Raw genomic sequence first — 22,380 nt, 5'->3', positions numbered from 1 at the left:
GTACTGTGTGCAGTTCTGGTCTCCAAATTTGAGAAAAGACATTCTGGCTATTGAGGGAGTGCAGCGTAGGTTCAGGAGGTCAATTCCTGGAATGACAGGATTACCTTACACTGAAAGACTAAAGCGACTGGGCTTGTATACCCTTGAGTTTCGAAGATTGAGAGGGGATCTGATTGAGACGTATAAGATTATGAAAGGATTGGACACTCTGGCAGTAGGAAACATATTTCCACTGATGGGTGAGTGCCGAACCAGAGGACACAGCTTAAAAATACGGGGTAGACCATTTAGGACAGAGCTCAGGAGAAACTTCTTCACCCAGAGAGTGGTGGCTGTGTGGAATGCTCTGCCACAGGGGGCAGTGGAGGCCCACTCTCGGGATTCATTTAAGAAGGCGTTAGATAGAGCTCTCCAAGATAGTGGAATCAAGGGTTATGGAGATAAGGCAAGAACAGGATACTGATTAGGAATGATCAGCCATGATTATATTGAATGGCGGTGCAGGCTTGAAGGGCTGAATGGCCTACTCCTGCATCTGTTGTCTATTGTCTATTTTTTTGTGGCAGTGAATCCCATAGGCTCGCCACTGGCTTGGAGAAGACCTTTCTCTTCATCTCAGTCTTAAATGGCCTACTCTGTATCCTTTTTAAACTGTGACCCCTGATCTGGACTTCCCAGATGATTAGGAACATCCTTCCAGTATTTATCTTGGAATCCCTACTGTGTGAAAACAGGCTGTTCGGCCCAACAAGTCCACACCGACCCTCAGAGTCCCACTCAAACCCATTAAGTTCTTTTCCTGAGGTTTCACACATGAGATGCAATTCGCGCACACCGACTTCTGCAAACAGTTAAAGTTTATTAAAGCCTGTACAAGCTAGGTGACCCCTTTTAACCCCCCCCCCCCCGTGATGTTGAGTCCAAAGAGAGGCACTGCACACAGAAAACACATCCCCTTTGTGCAGGCAGTTGCAATGCTTACAGATACTCTGGCCACTCCCCCAGTCACATGCCACTCAAGACAACCCTCAGTTACTCACAGTCACATGTTACCCCAGATACAATAATAGGATGCGATTATCCTCTGAGATAATGCAAATACCAATGCCCTAATCTTGGGGAATTATTATGCAGATAATTGCCTGACACACTGATTCCCCAAGACCATGCAGATGTGAGGTGTCCTAGCTTCGCGGGATGGCTGAAAAGCATTTCTGAATGCGACGGATTGAGTGATAGTTTATTTAATAATAGCAGGGGAGTAGTAGCAAATGAGTCTTTTTAGGTGTGGGTGATTCGCAATCCTGCATGAATGTCATCCCCACGCACTTCCAGAATGTTCACTCAGTGCAGTTTAACTCTTTTTAATATTACATCAATGTCCAGAGAGATATTCTAATTTAATTTTTTTAACATTACACCATTACTCTCTTTACTCCTGTCTAATGCACCTAACCACACATCCCTGAATGCTATGAGCAATTTAGTATGGCCAATTCACCATTCCTGCACATCTTTGGATTGTGGGAGGAAACCGAAGCACCCGGAGGAAACCCACACAGACGCTGGGAGAATGTGCAAACTCCACACAGACAGTCGCCTGAGGCTAGACTTGAACCTGGGTCCCTGGTGCTGTGAGGCAGCAGTGCCAACCACTGAGCCACCATGCCACCCTGAACTAGATTCTAGTGAATAAAACATTAACCAATACACTCTGGCTTCATACATCAGTCCTACTATCCCAGGAATCAGTCTGGTAAATGTATGTTGCACTCCCTCCATAGTCAGAACATCCTTTCTCAGATAAGGAGATCAAACTGCACACAATGCTCCAGGTATGGTCTCAATAAGGCCCTATAGAATTATAACAAGACATCCCTGCTCCTATACTCTAAACCTCTTGCTATCAAGGCCAACATACAACACCTTTACCTCCTTCTACCTCTGTCTGTTTGCTTTCAGTGATTTTTGGCATGCAAGGGCACCCAGGTCTCATTGCACCTCTCTCTTTCCTAATCTATTGCCATTCAGATAATAATCTGCCTTTCTGTTTTTGTTGCGAAAGTTATCCACATTTTACTTCATCTGCCATGCATTTGCTCACTCAGCTTGTCCAATTACACTGAAGCATTTCTGCATCATCCTCACAGCGCACCCTCCACATTCCTCCTCATCTATGTCTTAAATCCCTTAGTTGAAGATTATGTTCTTTAGTTCAAGACTGACCAGCTAGGGGAGGCACTCTATCGACATCCACCCTGTTGTGCTGTGACAACATTTTCAAACATTTCAATGAGATTGCAGCTCATTCTTCAAAACTCTACAGAATACAAACCCAATTTTCTCAATCTCTGATCATTATCAACTATTAGTCTTGTGAACCTATCACACTCGTTCTATGGCAAATATTTCCTTCCTGAAATAAGGAGACTAAAACTACATAAAATACATTAGGTGTGGCTTCACCAAGGTGTGTTAAAATTGCAGCAAGATGTCTTTATTTAAATGTTCAAAACTTCTTGCATTGAAGACCAATATGCCATCTGTTTTCCTAATTCCTTGTTGTATCTGCATGTTAGGTTTTAGTGTTCTGATCAGTGGTAAAGGTTCACAACACCCTTTTTTTTTAAAATGTCCTTTGTTTTTTCAAAGCACATAGCTATCACACAATTAAACTTGGTTAACCAGATCAAAAATGAAAGTGAACTAATTCAAAAGCTTTGTCTAGTGAGTGTCATTTAATTCTGAAGGGGGAAGGGGGTTCCTTTTAACCTGGTGGCTTGTGCACTTGAGCTTGAGCAAGGCAGGCAGAGGGAGTACCTTCCAGTTTTTGTTCAGATCTGTTTTTCCTTGTCTCTTCTCTGCTGGTTAGAAACTGCTGTTGATAAAGCTCAATTTATGTAATTCCTGAGTGTAATGATTTTTGTTTTTCAAGCTGAATGCTTTGCAGATAACCTTTCACCTCCAACGTGTGACTTCCAGAAAGATGCATATCTATCGGAAAATGCAGATCTGCATTTCAGTGCCCTTTTATAACCATCTTTTTTTGGTTCAGACTGATACTTGTTTATTGATAGTTTCATAAGCTTGACTCGATAGTCAGATGATCACATCAGCCATTTTAGATTAGTATTTGTCTTTCCTTTTAAAACTATTTTTTAGCCCGGGAAAATCTCTGGCATTAAAGTCAAAGGATGGAAGTTGAATATTGATCATCTATTTTCACTATGTTCTTTAATGACTCATGAACAACATCACCCATTGGGCACTGGCATTTACAAACCTCTCACTGTTTGAAAATATTCTTTCTGCCCAAGTCGATTAACTTTTTACATACATTCAAATTACATTCCATCTGCCATATTTGAGTCCATGCACTTAACCCTGTCCAAATTTTCTGAAGCTTTCTTGTAATCTCTTCTCAACTTGCATTTTCCATCCAGTATTGTGATCAGCAAATTTGGAAACATTACAATTGGTTTCCTCATAACAAAATGTTAAAATCATGAATGGCTATGACTTACCACTGATCCTTGCTGTATTCCATATATGTAATTCAGCCTATAATAAGAAAATAATTCTTTCATGCCTACTCTGTTTTGTACTGGTTAACTAATGTTCAACCCATATTGGCACATTATCCCAATCCCATCCTCTCAAGTTTTGTTAACTAATATCATGCGTGACACCTGTATCAAAAGGAATAGGAGTTCTCAGCTGGAGCTCATCTATTCCATCCTTTGCTTTTCTTTTTTCGTGTTTTTTTTCCCCATTTGTTTTGTCGGTGATGTCCTGGGCTCGGACTCTTGGCCTCAGCACGGAGTGGTATGGCAATATTTCGGCTCGGTGTGGGGCACCTCTTGGCCTGCTGTGGCTGTACCCCAGCATTCTAGTGTGCTGACTCTCCGCAGCTCAGTAAGGCCTCAGCCTGGACTTCCGGCCTCTGATTCTGGAGCTGTCTCCTGTCCTTGGGAGCCTCGAGTCAAGGCCCAAGTGCAAACTAGAGGCTAGGTGTGACGTGAACCGGGGTGGAAGGACTATTACTTTTTATTTTAATTTTTCTAATTTTTTTTTCTCCTTAGAATTTGTACTTCAGAACCTGTACCTACATATCTTTTTACCTAAGGTGGTACTGTAAATGGTGATTTGTTCAATTTTCACTGTGGTCATTTGAGTACATGTGGCAATAAAGCTAATACTGTTCTTCTAGTGTAAGAAACTATATTGGTTGTAAATTTCTCTTTTTATTGATTCTACTTTGAGCTATAATGGAACGCTTGTTCTATTAGAAACGGTGAAAATGTAGGGATCTCTCCTGGTGGTTTTTGATATTTTTTTGAGAAGGTAAACATAAGTATTGTTCTCGCTGCTTGGAAAATTACTAGTTAATGGGCATAGAATCAATACAGTAAAGTTCTAAGAAACATTTGCACATGAATGCTTATTGCACTACTGAATTACTATAATGTATTGATGAAAAGTCTGTCACATTATGAAAGGAATTAGTTCATTTGATTGGTTTATTTACAAAATGCAAGGTGATAAGTTTCAAAAAAAATCTTTTCCAGATGTACTAATATTTATTAACAGTTCTCCCTTGACTGTTTATTTGTTCTACATAAGGTTCAAGTAATTATTCAAAATGCTACTCTTCCATTCTAAATATTTGCTTTAGTTAACCGAAAACTTGTGCTTAGCTCTAATTGATCCTTTCATAGAACCTCAACCCGGGGACTACTTTATTGCTTAAGATTTTTCTTTCTTTTTGATGGTTTTTAAAATCCAGACATTTGAGATTCCAAATCGCTAATCTTCATTTCTTCATTTTTTTTCCAGTTGGAGTGTCTTGGTTTGAAAAGTTCTTGATTCTTCATTTGTTGATCAGAAGTGTTCATGGCAATGAAGCTCCTACCTGAACTGGCTCTTTTAAAATTTCGTATTCTTTTTGTTTAAGTGCGTTATAGTTTAAGATGTTTACTCTCTCCAACCATAATGCAAAAATGCACAGGTGCAAGACGATTTCTTCTCAAATTATTCAATTTGAAAAGGAAATCTCTTAGTGAATAAAAATATGGTCAGCCATCAAAGTCATAACTCAGGTAGGAATAGTATGTCAGAAAAAAATCTTCTGTCCTACAGAAGCATAAGTGAACTCTGCAGTTTTGACTATTCTGTTACCAGTGTTTGATTAACAACAGCTTCTTGTTTAGTCAAGAGATCCACCTGCTCTTGCCAAAAAAGTATTGTTCACTTGATTGTATCAGATGGGCATGAATCCATTATTGGCCTTTTTTCCTGAGCTACAAATATAAATTAGCTCAATTTTGTGTGTTTTAAGTGCATGGAGCTGTTGATACATACAAATAAATTATCAGTTTCTCTCAAAGGAGAGATTATTGTTTAAGAAGCCTGTAAGTTCTGTAACATACCAGTTAATCAACTGACTGTTGCAAGTGGACTTTGCAAACTATTTTAATTTTTTTTTTAACTAACCTGTTCAGATTTGCCATTATACACTTCTGGTCCAGTTGTGACTTGAACCCAGGTATTTTGATCCAGAGGTAGGGACATTACCATTGCTAAATAAGTGCTTCTTGTAACTGGTACACGCAATGCCACTGTGCACAGGTGTTGGAGGGAGAGAATGTTTTCAGGTGTTGAATGGTGTGCCACTTGAGTGGCCTGCTTTATCTTAGATGGTGTTGAGGTTCTTGCATGTTGGAGCTGCACTCATCTAGCACATGGAGAGTATTCAATCACATCGTGACTTGTTCCTTTAGATGCTGGGTGGGTTGCTCTTCGGAGGATTGGTGTGGACTTGTTGGGCTGAAGGGCCTGTTTCCATACAGTAGGTAATCTAATCTAATCTAATTTGAATGAAATAATAAGCAAAAATATTTCAAAATCATACATTACTTAATAAACATTATGAAAGTGTTACAGCAAGGAATACCCGGAGACATAGTTTGAGGAAGAACACAAGTATATAATCAGGGAGGGGATTTAACTAGTTTGGAAGACAATACTGTAGTAATTGACTAAAACAAAAACAAAAAAATACTCAATACCTTTTTTTGATTAGTTTAGATTCCTTACAGTATGGAAACAGGTCATTCAGCCCAACAAGTCCATGTCGACCCTCCGAAGAGTAACCCACCCAGACCAATTCCCCTACTCTATATTTACCCCTGACTAATGCACTAACTCTATAGGCAATTTAGCATGGCCAATTCATCTAACCTGCACATCTTTGGATTGTGGGAGGAAACCAGAGCACCCAGAGGAAACCCACACAGACACAGGGAGAGGCAGGAATCGAACCTGGGTCCCTGGTGCTGTGAGGCAGCAGTGCTAACCACTGAGCCACTGTGCTGTGGTGGGTGTTTCAAACAGTGTGTTTCAAATCACAAACAAGTCCAGACAAATACTTTCTAATCCAAATGTTTTGCAAATATTAAATTAAATTTCATTGATGCATCTCCCATCTATTTCATGTGATCTGTAATTTGTATAGCATAATGGCTTTAAAAAAAAACTTTGTACATTTTTATTCATAAAGCACTGTCAGTTTTTTAAAAAAATGTTAACCACAAACATTTGAGAAACACCTAACTTTGGTCACGAATAGAAAACTCTTTCATGTAATTTCGAACAAAGACATTTATAATTTCAAACATATAATATAGATCATGTAGACTTTAATAAACATCATTCAAAGTCAAAATAATTTTTCCTTTTCAAGCCTCTTCCCATGCTAATAAGATAAATCAGGTTAGCACAACCAACACATATATAATCCATTCACAAGCGTTTTAGCACTATTTTTACCAAGATGCCAGCATTAACTATAAATAATTGTTTGATAACAATATGGCATGGAAACATGAGATCAGGAACGGACCATTCAGCCCCCAAGGATGTTCCTCCATTCAATGAGATCATGACTGAATCGTTGCCTAATTCTCTATACCCATACCTGTCTTTGCTCCATATCCCTTAATATTTTAGATACACTTTTGTTAAGCAATCTCAGATAAAAAGCTAACAGAAGTTTTCAAAAGCTAAAGAAAGAATTCTTCAACAAATACCTCACTATCTCATTTCCCTACAGCATGTCCAGCATCTAAAGGAACAAATCATACCACCCAAATCTAGGATCGTGGAGTGGCCCAGTACTGGTGCAAGTTTTGGGCATGGCATGGGAAAGGTGATGGGATTGATGATGGCTTGTTTCCCTGATAGCTGGATCTCAATCAAATGCTGGCTGCCTTTTAATGAAAATTACCTCTCTCAGAAACCTACGAGTAATGTCAACAAAATTTGTTTTTGGGACTTCCAGCTTGAGTGGTGGGGGATGGGAAGACAGTCCACAACCTTCCCACTGTGAGCTGAATTGTAATAGAGGCAGGAGGGTGGCATGGTCTACTTTCTGAGCCTTTTGCGTGATTAAATACCCCCAACACCAAACTCATTACATTGGAGGGCATTAAATTCAAGTGTTTTTTTTCTGCAATCTGTGTTTTGACTGTTTTTAAGTTTTTTTTATTAACCATTTTCATTGTTTACTATATAAGAACAAAGAAAATTTACAGCCCAGGAACAGGCTCTTCGGCCCTCCAAGCCTGAGCCGATCCAAATGTACTGTCTAAACCTGTCAGTCAATTCCTAAGCATCTGTATCCCTCTGCTCCCCACCTACTCCTGTATCTGTCCAGACGCATCTTGAATGAATCTACCATGCCTCCCTTTACCACCTCTGCTGGCAACAAGTTCCAAACGCCCAACATCCTCTGTGTGAAGTACTTGCCATGTATATCACCCTTAAACTTTCCACCTCGCACTTTGAAAGCATGACCCCTGGTTATTGAATCCTTCACCCTGAGAGAAAGCTTGTCTCAATCCACCCTGTCTATACCCTTCATGATTTTGTAAACCTCAATCAGGTCCCCCCCTCAATCTCCTTTTTTGTTTTCTAGTGAAAATAAACCTAACCTACTCAACCTGTCTTCATAGCTAGCACCTTTAATACCAGGCAACATCCTCTTAAAATGTCTCTGCACCCTCTCCAAAGCGTCCACATCCTTTTGGTAATGTGGCGACCAGAACTGTACACCGTATTCTAAATGCAGCTGAACCAATGTCTTGTGCAATTTTAACATAACTTGCCAGTCTTCTACTCAATACCTTGTCCATTGAAGGCAAGCATACTATATGCCTTCTTGACCACACTATCTACATGTGCAGCAACCTTCAGGGTACAATGGACCTGCACTCCCAGATCTCTCTGCCCATCAGCTTTTCCTAAGGCTTTTCCATTCATTGTATAATTCGCTCTAGAATTAGGCTTGCCTAAATGCATCACCTCACATTTTGTCTGGATTGAAAGTCATCTGCCACTTTTCCGCCCAATTCTCCAGTCCATGTATATCCTCCTATATTCTCTGACAGTCCCTTATGCTTTCTGCCACTCTACCAATCTTTGTGTCATCTGCAAACTTGCAGATCATACCAACAGTGCCCTCTTCTAGATCATTTATGTATATTACAAACAACAGTGGCCCCAATACTGACCCCTATGGAACACCACTGGTCACCTTTCTCCATTTTGAGAAACTCCCTAAAAACTAATACTCTGTCTCCTGTTGCTCAACCAGTTCTTTATCCACCTAGCTAGAACACCTTGCACACCATGTGACTTCACTTTCTCCATTAGTCTACAATGGGGGAACCTTATCAAATGCCTTACTAAAACCCAAGTATATGACATCAACAGCCCTTCCTTCATCTATCAACTTGGTCACTTCCTCGAAGAACTCTATTAAGTTGGTAAGGCATGATCTCCCCCTCACGAAACCATGTTGCCTATCACCGATAAGCTCCTTTCTTTCCAAATATAAATAGATCCTATCTGTCAGTACCTTCTCCAGCAACTTCCCCACCACTGACGTCAGGCTCACTGGTCTGTAGTTACCTGGAATATCCCTACTACCCTTGTACAGGGGGACAACATGAGCAATCGTCCAGTCCTCCGGCACCTCACCTGTATTTAAGGATGCAACAAAGATATGTCTGGGCCCCAGCTATTTCCTCTCTCACCTCCCTCAGCAACCTGGGATAGATCCCATCCGGTCATGGGGATTTGTCCACCTTAACCTCGAGCCTACCCAACATATCTTCCTTCCTTATGCCAACATGATCCAGACTAATCAAACTTCTATCTCAAATCTCAACATTCATTAATTTCTTCTCCTCAATGAACACTGATGCAAAGTAATCATTCAGAATCTCTCCCATTCTCTCAGGTTTGGCACACAGCCTTCCTTCATTATCTTTTAGTGGACCAATCCTTTCTCTAGTTACCCGCTTGCTGCTTATATAAGAATAAAATGCTTTGGGATTTTCCTTAATTCTGCTTGCTAAAGCTATTTCATGACCCCTTTTAGCCTGCTTGATTCCCTGTTTAAGAGTTGTCCTACTCTTCTGATATTCCTCCAGGACCCGTTTTGTTCTCAGCTGCCTAGACCTTATGTACGCTTCCCTTTTCATTTTAGCTAGTTGTACAATTTCTCTTGTCATCCACGGTTCACGATTCTTGCCCTTCCTATCCTTTGCCTTCAATGGGTCATGCCTGTCCTGCACTGCCAGTAACCTATCTTTGAAATCCTCCCACATCTCAAATGTGGACTTCCCTTCAAATAGCTGTGTCCAATCCACATTTCCCAACTCCTGCCTAATTTTGATATAATTCGCCTTGGCCCAGTTTAGCACTCTTCCCTTAGGGCCACTCTCTTTATCTACAAATATTATAAAACTTACAGAATTGGAGTCACTGTTCCCAAAGAAATCCCCAACCACAACTTCTACCACTTGTCCTGGCTCGTTCCCCAGTACCATGTCCAATATGGTCCCTTCCTTCATCAGACTATTGACATACTGCTCTAGAAAAACCTCCTGGACGCTTTGTACAAATTCTACTCCATCCAGACCTCTAATGCTAAGTGTATCCCAGTCAATGTTGGGAAAATTAAAATCTCCCATCACCACTATCCTATTGCCTCTACATTTATTCATAATCTGATTACCTATTTGTTCTTTTACCTCACGCTCACTTTTGGGAGGTCCCAACAATGTAACTGCACCCTTCTTATTTCTAAGCTCCACCCATAATGCCTCACTACCCAAGACCGCCATAGTGTCATCCTTTAGCACAGCCGTGATATCGTCCCTGACCAGCAATGCAACTCCACCCCCTCTTTTACTTCCCTCCCTGTCCTGTCTGAAACATCTATATCCTGGAACATTTAGTTGCCAATCATCATGCCCTTCCCTCAACCAAGTCTCTGTGATGGCAATTAATGTCACACTCCTAGGCACCAATCCAAGCCCTAAGTTCATCTGCCTTACACACTATACTCCTTGCATTTAAAGTAGATGCATTTCAGGCCACCAGATCTTTTGTGCTCACCTGCTCTCTGCCTCTTCTTTCCTTTTATTAGTGCTATCTTCATAATTCTTACAGTCTGCAGTCTCCACCTCGCTGCCTAATTGTTTTCTCTTCTGGTTCCCAACCCCTTGCCACATTAGTTTAAAACCTCTCCAACAGCAGTAGCAAAAACTCCCCCAAGGACATTGGTTCCGGTCTGGTTCAGATGTAGACCGTCCCTTTTTGTAATAGTCCCACCTTCCCCTGAACCGGTCCCAATGTCCCAACAAATCTGAACCCCTCCCTCCTACACCATCTCTCAAGCCACGTGTTCATCCTGCCTATTTTTTAATTTCTACGCTGGCTAGCACGTGGCACTGGTAGTAATCCTGAGATCACTACCTTTGAGGTCCTCTCCTTTAACTTCTCTCCTAGCTCCCTGAATTATTCTTTCAGGACCTCATCTCGCCTTCTACTTATATCGTTGGTGCCTATATACACCAAGACAACTGGCTGTTCACCCTCCCCTTTTAGAATGCTCTGCAACCGATCAGTGACATCCCTGACCCGAGCACCTGTGGAGCAACATACCATCAGGGAGTCCCATTTTCGGCCACAGAACTGCCTATCTACTCCCCTCACAATAGAATCCCCTTTGACTATGGCCCTACGAGTCTTTCTTTTTCCCGCCCTTCTGAACAGCAGTGCCCGACACAGTGCCATGATCTTGACAACTGCTGCCCTTCCCTGGTGAACCATCTCTCCCAACAGTATCCAAAATGGTATACCTGTTTTGGAGGGAGATGACCGCAGGGGACACCTGCACTGCCTTCCTACTCTTTTTCTGCCTTTTGGTCACCCATTCACTGTCTCCCTCAGCAATCCTAACCTGCAGTGTGACCAGTTCATTAAACATGCTATCCACGACCTCCTCAGCATCAAGGATGATCCACAGTGAGTCCATCTGCAGCTCTAGAGCAGTCATGCGATCAAACAACAGTTGCAGCTGGACACACTTTTTGCAAGTGTAAGAGTAAGGAACATCAGACACGTTCCTAAGCTCCCACATCAAGCAAGAGTCACATGCCACGGGTCTGAGGGCCCCTACCATTGTAAGCTTAGCTTTATATGAACTAACTAAAACCAAACAGTGCACTTAAATAAATGAAAAAGAAAGATAAGAAATAAAAGCATGACCTGAGAGGGACTTTTTCTTCCGGTTAGAGGAGGGGGGGCATGGGAGGGAGATACTAACGTGTAGTATCTCTGGTTTAGCCCTTACCTTCCCGGCAGCTTCACTCCTCCTTCTCTCCTTGCTGCTCTGGCAAAATGAAAGCCCGACTCCCAAGGTAAAGACCAGTTTCTTTTCCAATGTTCTTGGAAATCTGATCTACACAAATCACAATTTGCTTCTCTGTAAGGATAATTAGTTATATAAAAGCTTCATTTCCTAATTCTTTGATTTTTAGCTTCCAACATAATTGTAGATGGGACATTGCTATCTTCTATTCTTTAAAATGTTGTTTATCAGATTATTTTTCACGATTTATCTATTATTTTTTGGTTTGGAATGGTTTTCAAGTTAAGAAATGAACTTTCAACAGCGGCTTCTTATAAAAGAACAAAGATAGATATTTTCTGTTGGGAACTGATTTGGAATGATAATGCAATTTAATTAGTAATCTAAGGACACTCTTGACGAATTGGAACCAAACTGTTGATGTGCTCAAGGCTGGCAGTTGTTTGGATGTTGAATTGGTCAGCCAAGGGAGAACCGGTTCTGACAATGTTCGCAGGAGGCAGTGTGATCATTGAAAACTTCCCGGAGTGGTGCTGTTTTGTGATCTTCAGTTCCTTTCTAGTTATTGAATTGTTCCATATTCTGATAAAAAGCACCCCAGTGTGTAAGATAGAAGTAAATATTTTTCTAGATTTCTGCTAAAATTATTTGCAGTAACGGTATGAAGGTGTAGAGGTGTACTATCACTTTAAGAGTGAAGGACTTGGCAAGCACAGTGCTGGAGAATTTACAAAGTAACATTTGGTTCAGAACAGAGAGCACTGGCTGAGTTGCTATGAGACAAAAACAAATTCGAATTTGGCCAATCAGTTGAAATTATACCCGGAAAATACCAACTTCCAATCAAGTTGTTATTTAGTGTATTGACAATCTTAAACCAATGACACAATCTGATGGTTTGGGTGTATAAAACTGAAGAGGATTGGACAGTTGCGAGGATAACTGCCAAGCCACCAGCATGTTAAAAAGTCTGCCTGAAAAATAGCTCTCTTAAAGGTACCTTTATCGATCAGTAACCTGTGAAGCAGAATCCCCAAGAAGAAGAAAAGAAGATAGGAATACAGAGAAGAACCAAAAGCGCTCTGCTTTTGAGATAAGAAGTATTTTTTTGTAAATTTTAATTGGGAGTTTTATTGGACTAGTATTATAGAAGGGAAGGTAAAAAGATAGGTTAGAGGAAGGAGTTGTAAATAGTTAATTAATTATCCTCTGTTATACTTTAAGAAATAAAGTTGTTAATTTTACTTTAACTAGTTCTTGGCCTATCGAATTTTCACAGATTACTGCATAGGATAAACCTTTTCTGTGTTGCTGGGTCAAATTGAGCAGGAGGTTTTATCCCATGTCATAACAATCACTAGTAGCTTTGAAATTCAAGCAAGATATACAATTCTGCTTGCCTGTGAATAACTCACTATCCAAGGATTTCTATAGGCCCGGTATCCGTTATTTGAAACTTTGTTTACAATTCTTTTTATTTTCCTCCTTAACCACTACTTTCTCAGAGTTAAGGGATGTGTTCAATAAAGATTGAGCTTTAGAATGTAGATATTAATTGGATTGCCTTGTTTATATGTTCTGCTAAAGGCACATTATTAATAAAATTATTGATTTTTGGTTAAGTTCGTAAACTTGGTGTCCAAGATCTGTTATTTATAAAGTCTGGTTAAATACATTTGAACAATTTTGAAGATCGTTGAATGTTCCAATTTCATTGTGTTGTGAATGCAGTGATAGTGAGGATGATTTTTGGTTTAGCTTGCTATCCCTGTGCCATAACATTCTTTTAAAGTGTAGCAGTTGTTTTCTTCTTTGGAAACTTTATTGTAGAATTTTTAATCCTTCCTCCTTTCAGAATGTCATTTGGATTGGCAGACTTAGCATTTGCATTGAAATGGACTGCCTTATACCTGGATTACTGAGTGAAGTCATACAAGGCCTGGCATGTATCTGTTTTCAAGTGACCTTTGCTAGAAAGTTCACTTTAGGGCAATTATTTAGATGTGATATTGAATTTCTGAAGTTCTACTGATAGCCAACAAGTCTGCTGACACAAATTAATATACATTGCCCAAATATCCTAATTCAAATCATCATTGTCATCATACCCTGCATGTTGCCAGCTTGTAGAGATGAGATGTAATTTTGAAAAGCCTTGAGCTATTTATCACTAACATTCCATGTTTATATAATTAATGTAAATCAGTGTACAAAGCATTTCTCCTGTGAGATGAGTCAAGGTGAAATTTCTTTTCCCTGTGGCATACTGAAAACTCAAATTATCTTTACTTAAAAACACTTATATAACAAACTTCCAATATGCATATACTCGAAATGAAGTGGAAAAGAAATATTCTTCATTGGTGGGCTACTTACAGAAATAACCAGATGAATATTCTGGTTTATTTAGATGTTCAGAATAAGCAATGTTCCATAAAACAGCATCTCATGCAGTTTGTCTGTCATGATGTTTTGATGATGAACATCTGTACTGTAAAATGTTTTACCCTTGTAAGCTAATGCAAAAATGCACCATGTGAAGCTAATCCATCCCCTACAGATTTGGTTTGCTAATCTTATGTAGATGGAAGAATGCTGATTATGTAAGCTAATGATAACTTTCAAATTTATTTCACTCTCGTCCAATTAACCAGTATAGTGTTAACCAAACAGATGTATCTTGAATGTAGGTATATGTTTGATTACTTTTTAAAATGTGGTATAAGGTGTGTGATATACAAACATTATTATTTTAGAGTTCAGCTTTTGAAAATGTGGCAAATCAGTTTTGGTTGCCTATGACAGGGTTTATAGATTTAATTGGTTAGGTTGTGGTTCTGTTCGCCGAGCTGGGAATTTGTGTTGCAGACATTTCGTCCCCTGTCTAGGTGACATCCTCAGTGCTTGGGAGCCTCCTGTGATGTTTCCTCCGGCATTTATAGTGGTTTGAATCTGCCACGTCTGGTTGTCAGTTCCAGCCGTCCGCTGCAGTGGTCGGTATATTGGGTCCAGGTCGATGTGCTTATTGATTGAATCTGTGGATGAGTGCCATGCCTCTAGGAATTCCCTGGCTGTTCTCTGTTTGACTTGTCCTATAATAGTAGTGTTGTCCCAGTCGAATTTGTGTTGCTTGTCATCTGCGTGTGTGGCTACTAAGGATAGCTGGTTGTGTCATTTAGAACATAGAACATAGAAGAATACAGCGCAGTACGGGCCCTTTGGCCCTCGATGTTGCGCCGATCCAAGCCCACCTAACCTATACTAACCCACTATCCTCCATATACCTATCCAATGCCCGCTTAAATGCCCATAAAGAGGGAGAGTCCACCACTGCTACTGGCAGGGCATTCCATGAACTTACGACTCGCTGAGTGAAGAACCTACCCCCCCTTAATTTAAAGCTATGCCCCCTTGTAATACCTGACTCCATACGCGGGAAAAGGTTCACACTGTCAACCCTATCTAACCCCCTAATCATCTTGTACACCTCAATCAAGTCACCCCTAAACCTTCTTTTCTCTAATGAAAACAGCCCCAAGTGTCTCAGTCTTTCCTCATACGATCTTCCTTCCATACCAGGCAACATCCTGGTAAACCTCCTCTGCACCCGTTCCAGTGCCTCCACATCCTTCCTATAGTATGGCGACCAAAACTGCACACAATACTCCAGATGCGGCCGCACCAGAGTCTTATACAACTGCATCATGACCTCAGGACTCCGGAACTCAATTCCTCTACCAATAAAAGCCAGTACGCCATATGCCTTCCTCACCGCACTATTTACCTGGGTGGCAACTTTCAGAGATCTGTGTACATGGACACCAAGATTTCGTGGCTAGTTGGTGTTCATGGATGCGGATCGTTAGCTGTCTTCCTGTTTGTCCTATGTAGTGTTTTGTGCAGTCCTTGCATGGGATTTTGTACACTACCCAGCATGAGCAAAACCATTATAGTGTACAAAATCCCATGTGTGTTTGCACACTACCATACATCAAGAGCATTTCCGAACTGACAGCCAGACTACTGCGACCACTAGGACTCATAACAGCACACAAACCAACAGCCACTCTCAGACAACAACTCACCAGAACGAATGACCCGATACCCAGCATGAGCAAAACCAATGTAGTGTACAAAATCCCATGCAAGGACTGCACAAAACATTACACAGGACAAACAGGAAGACAGCTAACGATCCGCATCCATGAACACCAACTAGCCACGAAACGACACGACCAGTTATCCTTAGTAGCCATACACTCAGATGACAAGCAACATGAATTCGACTGGGACAACACTAGTATTATAGGACAAGCCAAACCGAGAACGGCCAGGGAATTCCTAGAGGCATGGCACTCATCCATAGATTCAATCAATAAGCACATCGACCTGGACCCAATATACCGACCACTGCAACGGACTGCTGGAACTGTCAACCGGAAGCGGAAGATTCAAACCACTAAATGCCGGAGGAAACATCACAGGAGGCTCCCAAGCACTGAGGATGTCACCTAGACAGGGGACGAAACGTCTGCAACACAAATTTTCAGCTCGGCGAACAGAACCACAACAATGAGCACCTGAGCTACAAATCTTCTCTCAAACTTTAATTGGTTAGGCTTTCTGGAGCCATTTTTATAACAAAACAGAAGGAATTCATGGGATTTGTTTGCATTTGGAGAGTTTTATGATCAGACCGAGCAAACGTAGAGTCCTAGAGATGCACAGCACGGAAACAGACTCTTCGGTCCAACTCATCCATGCCGACTAGATATCCCAACCTAATCTAGTCCCACTTGCCAGTACTCGGCTCATATCCCTCCAAACCCTTCCTATTCAAATAGTCATATACCCATCCAGATACCTTCTTAAATGTTGCAATTATACTAGCCTCCACACTTCCTCTGGTAGATCATTTCATACACTCACCACCCTCTGCGTGAAAAAAGTTGCCCCTTTGGTCTCTTTTTATGTCTTTCCCCTCTCACCCCAAACCTATGCCCTCTAGTTCTGGACTCCCCCAGGGAAAAGTCCTTGTCCTTGTTTATTTACCCTATCTATGCCCTTCATGGATTTTATAAACCTCTAAGTCGTGAGGAGCATTAGCTTGCTTTCTGTTTAAAACGATCAAGGTTTTTAGTGGTGGGTGGAACCTATTGATTGGAAACCTTTTTTTGTTTTTGTTTTTGTTTTCAGTTTGCAAATCTTGGTTGAAGTGAAATGTCTGATACGATTTCTCCTGAAGAAAGGAGTTTTTGTTTATAACTGACAAAGTAAATTACGTCAGTGCAAGGATTTTGGTTTGCAAGTTCCAGACCAGAAGTGAATTCTTAGAACCTTTTTAATGGGATTATTTCTAGCTGAGAAAGCTTAATCTCAGTTGTGTGACTAATCCAGGAAGAGGCTACCGAACTCTTAAGGTTGGAATTGAGCAAATAGTTATGATACTGAAGTGAACTCTGTGGTACTTAAACTGTAAGATAATACAACTTAGTGATCTAAGGACATTGTAGATGAATTGGCACTGAACTGTTTATGTGCTCAGGGCTGGTAGCTGGTTGGATGTTGAATTGGTCAATCAAGGGAGAATCTGTTCTGACAGCCTTAGCAGGAGGCAGTATGATTTTAGAAAACTTTCAGGGGTAGTGCTGTTTTGTGCTGCCCAGATTCTCTCCAGTTATTGAATTGTTGAATGTTCTGATTAAAAAGCACCCCAGTCTGTAAAAGCTCTTTTTTTTTTTAAGATATCTGCTGAAACTGTTTGCAGTAACTAGTAATTTTGGAATTCAAGTAAGATATGCAATTCTACTTTTAAAAAAAAAAATGAAAGTACTGTGGACGCTGTAAATCAGAAACAAAAACAGAAATTGATTGAACAGTTCAGCGGGTCTGGCAACAAAAGTTAACATTTTGCATCTCGTGTCCCTTCAGAACTGATGTTAGCTAGGAAAATGGGTGTTTTTGTACAGTAGATATGGTAGGTGGAAGGGGTAAGGAGTAAATGATAAGTGGGGATAGGACAGACAAATGAGTGGAGAATGATCTGGCTAGGAGGGTGAATAGCTGTTAATAATCCACCCCTGAAAAAGTTAAAGTTGCTGAGTGAGAAGATTTCGCCTCCATTACACAAATTTGACAGCTCGGTGTCATTCAAATGACCTATCTGGGGTATAGCTTATTTGGGGGAGGTGATGACCTAGTGGTATTATCACTGGACAGTTAATCCAAAAGCCCAAGTAATGTTCTAGGGACCTGGGTTAAAATCCCACCATGGCAGGTAGTGGAATTTGAATTCAATACAGATCTTGAATTAAGAGTGTGATGATGACCATGAATCCATTGTCAATTGTCAGAAAAGGCTATTGGATTTGTTAATGCACTTTATGAAGGAAATCTGCTGTCCTTGATGTGGCCTACATGTGACTCCAGACCTACAACAATGTGGTTGACTCTTAAACTAGATTAGGGATGGAGCAATAAATGCTGACCTAGCCAGTGACACCCTCATTCTATGAATGAATAAAATAAATCTATGCTAACCTAGTTCTGTAATCTTTACATTCTACTTTTCTAACACATGTTTTCACAATGTAATGGTGTTTCAGTATCTAGTTATGGTAAAACATTGCAAGTTTTAATGGCTCACTGCATGAAAACATTTTTTTCTAATATTTCGCTTTGCTTTTTGTGATAGTTATGAAATTGTTTTGTTCCCCAATTCTCATACATTCAGTGGAAAGCTTTAACAATTTATGCTCTCCGACTCAGAAAAATTAAGACAGTCCTTGACTATCTCTGTTTCAGGTGGGTATTCCACACCCCACTTTCAAATTTTTGTTGGGATATTGGAAATAAGAGATTATAATTCTATTCTCATTATACCATGGCAAACATATAACTAGGATTATTAATCTTTTAGATTAATAGGGTTTCTAGAAGTTCTGGTAACTCTCTGAGCTATGATTTGACCAAGAGACAGAGAATGTTTGCTCCATGGAGTGGGCAGTATTACAAATGATAGGGAAAGGGAGTAACAATGGAAAAATCAGATTTTCAGCATTGAAAATGAAAAATATGATTCTCAGCTTTAAAGTTTAAACAGTGAGTTCAGAATCTATTGAATAGTGACTACTTTATTTCCAAGTATTTGCATCTTTTAATAGCTAAACTTGCTGAATTTCTAAGCGGTTCCAAATTTCTCTTCAGTGCACATTGTCCTCTTCAGCCCTTTGTCCATTTAAATTAGCATTGTCAATTTACTAGCCTCACCACATCATTAGCTGCTTTCAGATTAACTCTCATTTCACTTCAGGTCTACACTTTGGAGCTAAGGGACATGCAGGGATGCACATGCATTTTGTGAATCTACCCAGGATGCATCTTATGGCTCTTAGCTTGCTTACTTAGTGCTTGCTCTGTGTTTGTTATTTTGGTTGAGGTGTCCAACATCTGCAATTTTTTTTTTTGAATTTTTTTTAAGTCCCTGTATTCTCAGTTAAGGATGTTTTGTTCATCATTAAGTGCATACTAACTTGCTAGTTCCTTTCTGTTGTTTGTATCGCATTATTTTGTTCCAAACATGCACAAACAATTTAGTCAATACTGCATTAAGTGAAAATTACACAAACACACCTTTTGAATCAAAGAAATATATAATGTAGAAAGAGGCTAATTTCATCATCATGACTGTCCTAGTTGAGAAAGCTGTTGAGATACTTAACATGGTACTAATAAACTAAAATGATGTGACTTCAAAAGTCATCATTATACTTTAGGCAAATTGGCAGCTTGCAATCACTGACCTTTTTCAAGCTGACTTATGGACCATTTTCTTACCAAATAATTGACTGACTTTGCAGGATTGTGCACATATGCAAACTGGTATTATGACTGTTAATTTAGCATCAGGTTTATATACCAGTTAGTTTTGTCTTTGTAGGAGTGAATGCACTTGATTTTGGAGGGGACATTTGAAATCATTTTTGAAAAATAACTAAAATGATTAATGAATGTGGATTTTGGGGAATAAGCACATGCCTCACTAATTATTGGATTTTCTCCAAGTTTGAGGTGAGATTAGCAGCTGGTAGTGGGATAGAAGCAGATTGCCTTCTAGATCAAAAATACATTTGAGAACATTGTTAGCAACAAAAGTGGAACCATAGTTGTCACATAACCCTTCAAATTAAAATAAGTCATTTGAATAAAAATAGATTTTGGTTCTCTCCTGATGGCTCAGTAGATGTATTCAGTGAGCAACATGCTGGAAAAGATATGGCCAAAGTACACCTTTTGTGACATAAGGTGACACTGTTATAGACTAGGCCAGACCACTCAACATTCTTAAGCAGACAGTCCCAGACCATCACTTTGCAATTTTGTTTCAGTAAGTGTACAGTGAAAATTACTCGGAGTAAAATAGCTAGGTTGACTACTAGGTTTTAACTAGGCAAAAGTGAGTACTGCAGTTTCTGGAAACCTGAGTCGAGATTAGAGTGGTGCTAGAAAAGCACAGCAGGTAAGGCAGCATCCAAGGAGCAGGAAAATCAACATTTCGGGCAAAAGCTCTTCATCAGGAATGGAGGCAGGGAGCCTCCAGGGTGGAGAGATAAATGAGACAGGGGTGGGGGTGGGGAGAAGGTAGCAAAGAGTACAATAGGTGAATGGGGGTGGGGATGAAGGTGATAGATCAGAGAGGAGGGTGGGGGAAGGTAAGAACTTCAGGGCAGAGGAGATGACTTGGGGGTTGGAGTGAGAGAGAGAGAGAGACTCACTGAGATACTTGTGGAGAGAGAAGGAGAACTTCTTCAAGGTAGGCATTAATTGCAAGAGGATCTGCAGTAAGGTTAAATTTTAAAACAGACAAACGTTTATTCACAAAATTATGCAATGAAACACACAGAACAGAATAAAGAACCCCTACAGAACTCAACCTATCCAACTAGACTTAATTATGCTGTTCCGAATATACACAACAGTCCCAATAAGTAAACTCCCTTTAAAAACCAGTATAAATGGAACACGTGCTTACAGGTTGAAGTTGAAGGGCAGAAAAGAGAGAGTTTCCAGAGTTCCCTGTTAAACCTCCCAGTTCAAGACTGAACTAAACCTGCTCTGCTCAGCTCAGCTCAGCTCACCTAGAGAGTTGAGCACTCCCCTGTCTTTATACATGTCACTTCTAAAGCATGACCACTTGGCCTGAAGTCTCATCTGCTTACATATAAACAAAAGGCCTCCCAAAATCTTTTCATCTCTGTACCAAACCAGACTGATCGGAGCCCAGTTTATTGCCCCTCTGAAAAGTATCAAGGACAAAGTCTCCTTGAGCCAAGGAACAGCTTTTAGGGAAAAAAAGGACTAGCTTTGTGACAACTGAGGGGCTGTACAATTTGGCTTTATTAAACCTGGGTTAAGAAGACGTAGATTGAAATTGTGATCGCTGCTGAACCTGAGAGAATTTGGGTCACCTTCTTGGATAAGTCATCAATATTTTGTCCTTGAACAGAAATGTTGTCTTTATTCATAGTTTGTGTAGTTCTTCGGTTGGAACAAATTTGATTTATCAGCTCGTTTGAAGTGAGATTTCAAAAATAAATTCACGCAAAGTATCAGAGTGTGATTGAGTTTTTCAGAATTTGCAAAAGTTTCTTCAAAAGTTATATCCCTATTTTACAATTCAACTTATTTTCATTCACAGTTCTTTTCTCTTTGTGTCTTAATTGTTATTCTTTATAATGTCATTCTTTTGAAATAATCAGGGAGTGGTCTTCCCACTCCAAATTAAAATATCTGGGATGTTGTGTTTTATTGTTATCTTGCAGGGTATCATCTCAGTGTCAGGATATCACTGTAGGATTTCCTCAGGCAAGTGCCCTAGGCTCAACCATTTTCTGTTTTATCCTTCCATCACAATTTTCCTCATATGTCCTATTCATGGGAAGCAGCATAAAGCCAACCTAGCCAATTATTGTCCTTGTCTATGCTCAATCGTCATGAAAGTAGAAGTTGTTGACAATGCATTCACCTGGTACTTATTCATCAATAATCCGCTCACTCATACTCTGGAATTTCGGCATGAGCCCACTAAGCTCATTTACAGCCTTGTTCCAAACATGGTCAATTTGTCAACATTTGAGCACTGAACTTAAGAACAGCAAGTTAGAGTGACTGCCCTTGACATTATGGTAGCATTGAACTAATTGTGACATCAAGAGCTGTAGCAAAATTGGAGTCATTGGGAATTCGGAGTGAGAAACTCTGGTTAGAGTCATACTTAGGAGGAAGAAAGATGACATGGTTGTTGGAAGTCCACCATCTCAGCCACAGGGCATCATTGCTGTAGTTCCTCAGTATCTTTTTAAAAATCAGCCTGTTCAGACATGTCATAGTACACCTCTGGAGCTCAGGCCTTCTGGCCATTCTGTAGGAGTTCATCACTGCACCACTATCACAAGAGCCCAGTTGCTCAGGGGTAGATATTTTCTAATTAACCTGTCAAGACATGTTATGACCCATCCCTGGAGCAAGTGGGACTTGACTCCAATTCTTCTGGCCCAGAGGTGGGGACACTGCTACTGTGCCATAAGAGCTTTATGTCCTCCGAGTAATATTTAATAGACATTTTCTAATCCATCAAATGTTTATTGTACACCTCTGGA

The 22,380-nt window shown here is 40.2% G+C and overlaps 1 protein-coding gene across 2 annotated transcripts in view; it reads left to right on the top strand.

The window, feature by feature from the left end:
• The window catches only part of tgfbr3 (transforming growth factor, beta receptor III), a 182,639-nt gene that overhangs the window by 34,775 nt on the left and 125,484 nt on the right, over positions 1-22,380 (top strand). The gene's annotated exons all lie outside the window — the stretch shown is intronic.

This window comes from Chiloscyllium plagiosum, unplaced genomic scaffold (genome assembly GCF_037043375.1).
Source record: "Chiloscyllium plagiosum isolate Xiang-an unplaced genomic scaffold, Cpla_swu_hap1 HiC_scaffold_9, whole genome shotgun sequence".
Taxonomy (NCBI): domain Eukaryota; kingdom Metazoa; phylum Chordata; class Chondrichthyes; order Orectolobiformes; family Hemiscylliidae; genus Chiloscyllium; species Chiloscyllium plagiosum.
Note: the sequence above shows the minus strand (reverse complement) of the source record. Positions and strands in the feature narration are given on the sequence as shown.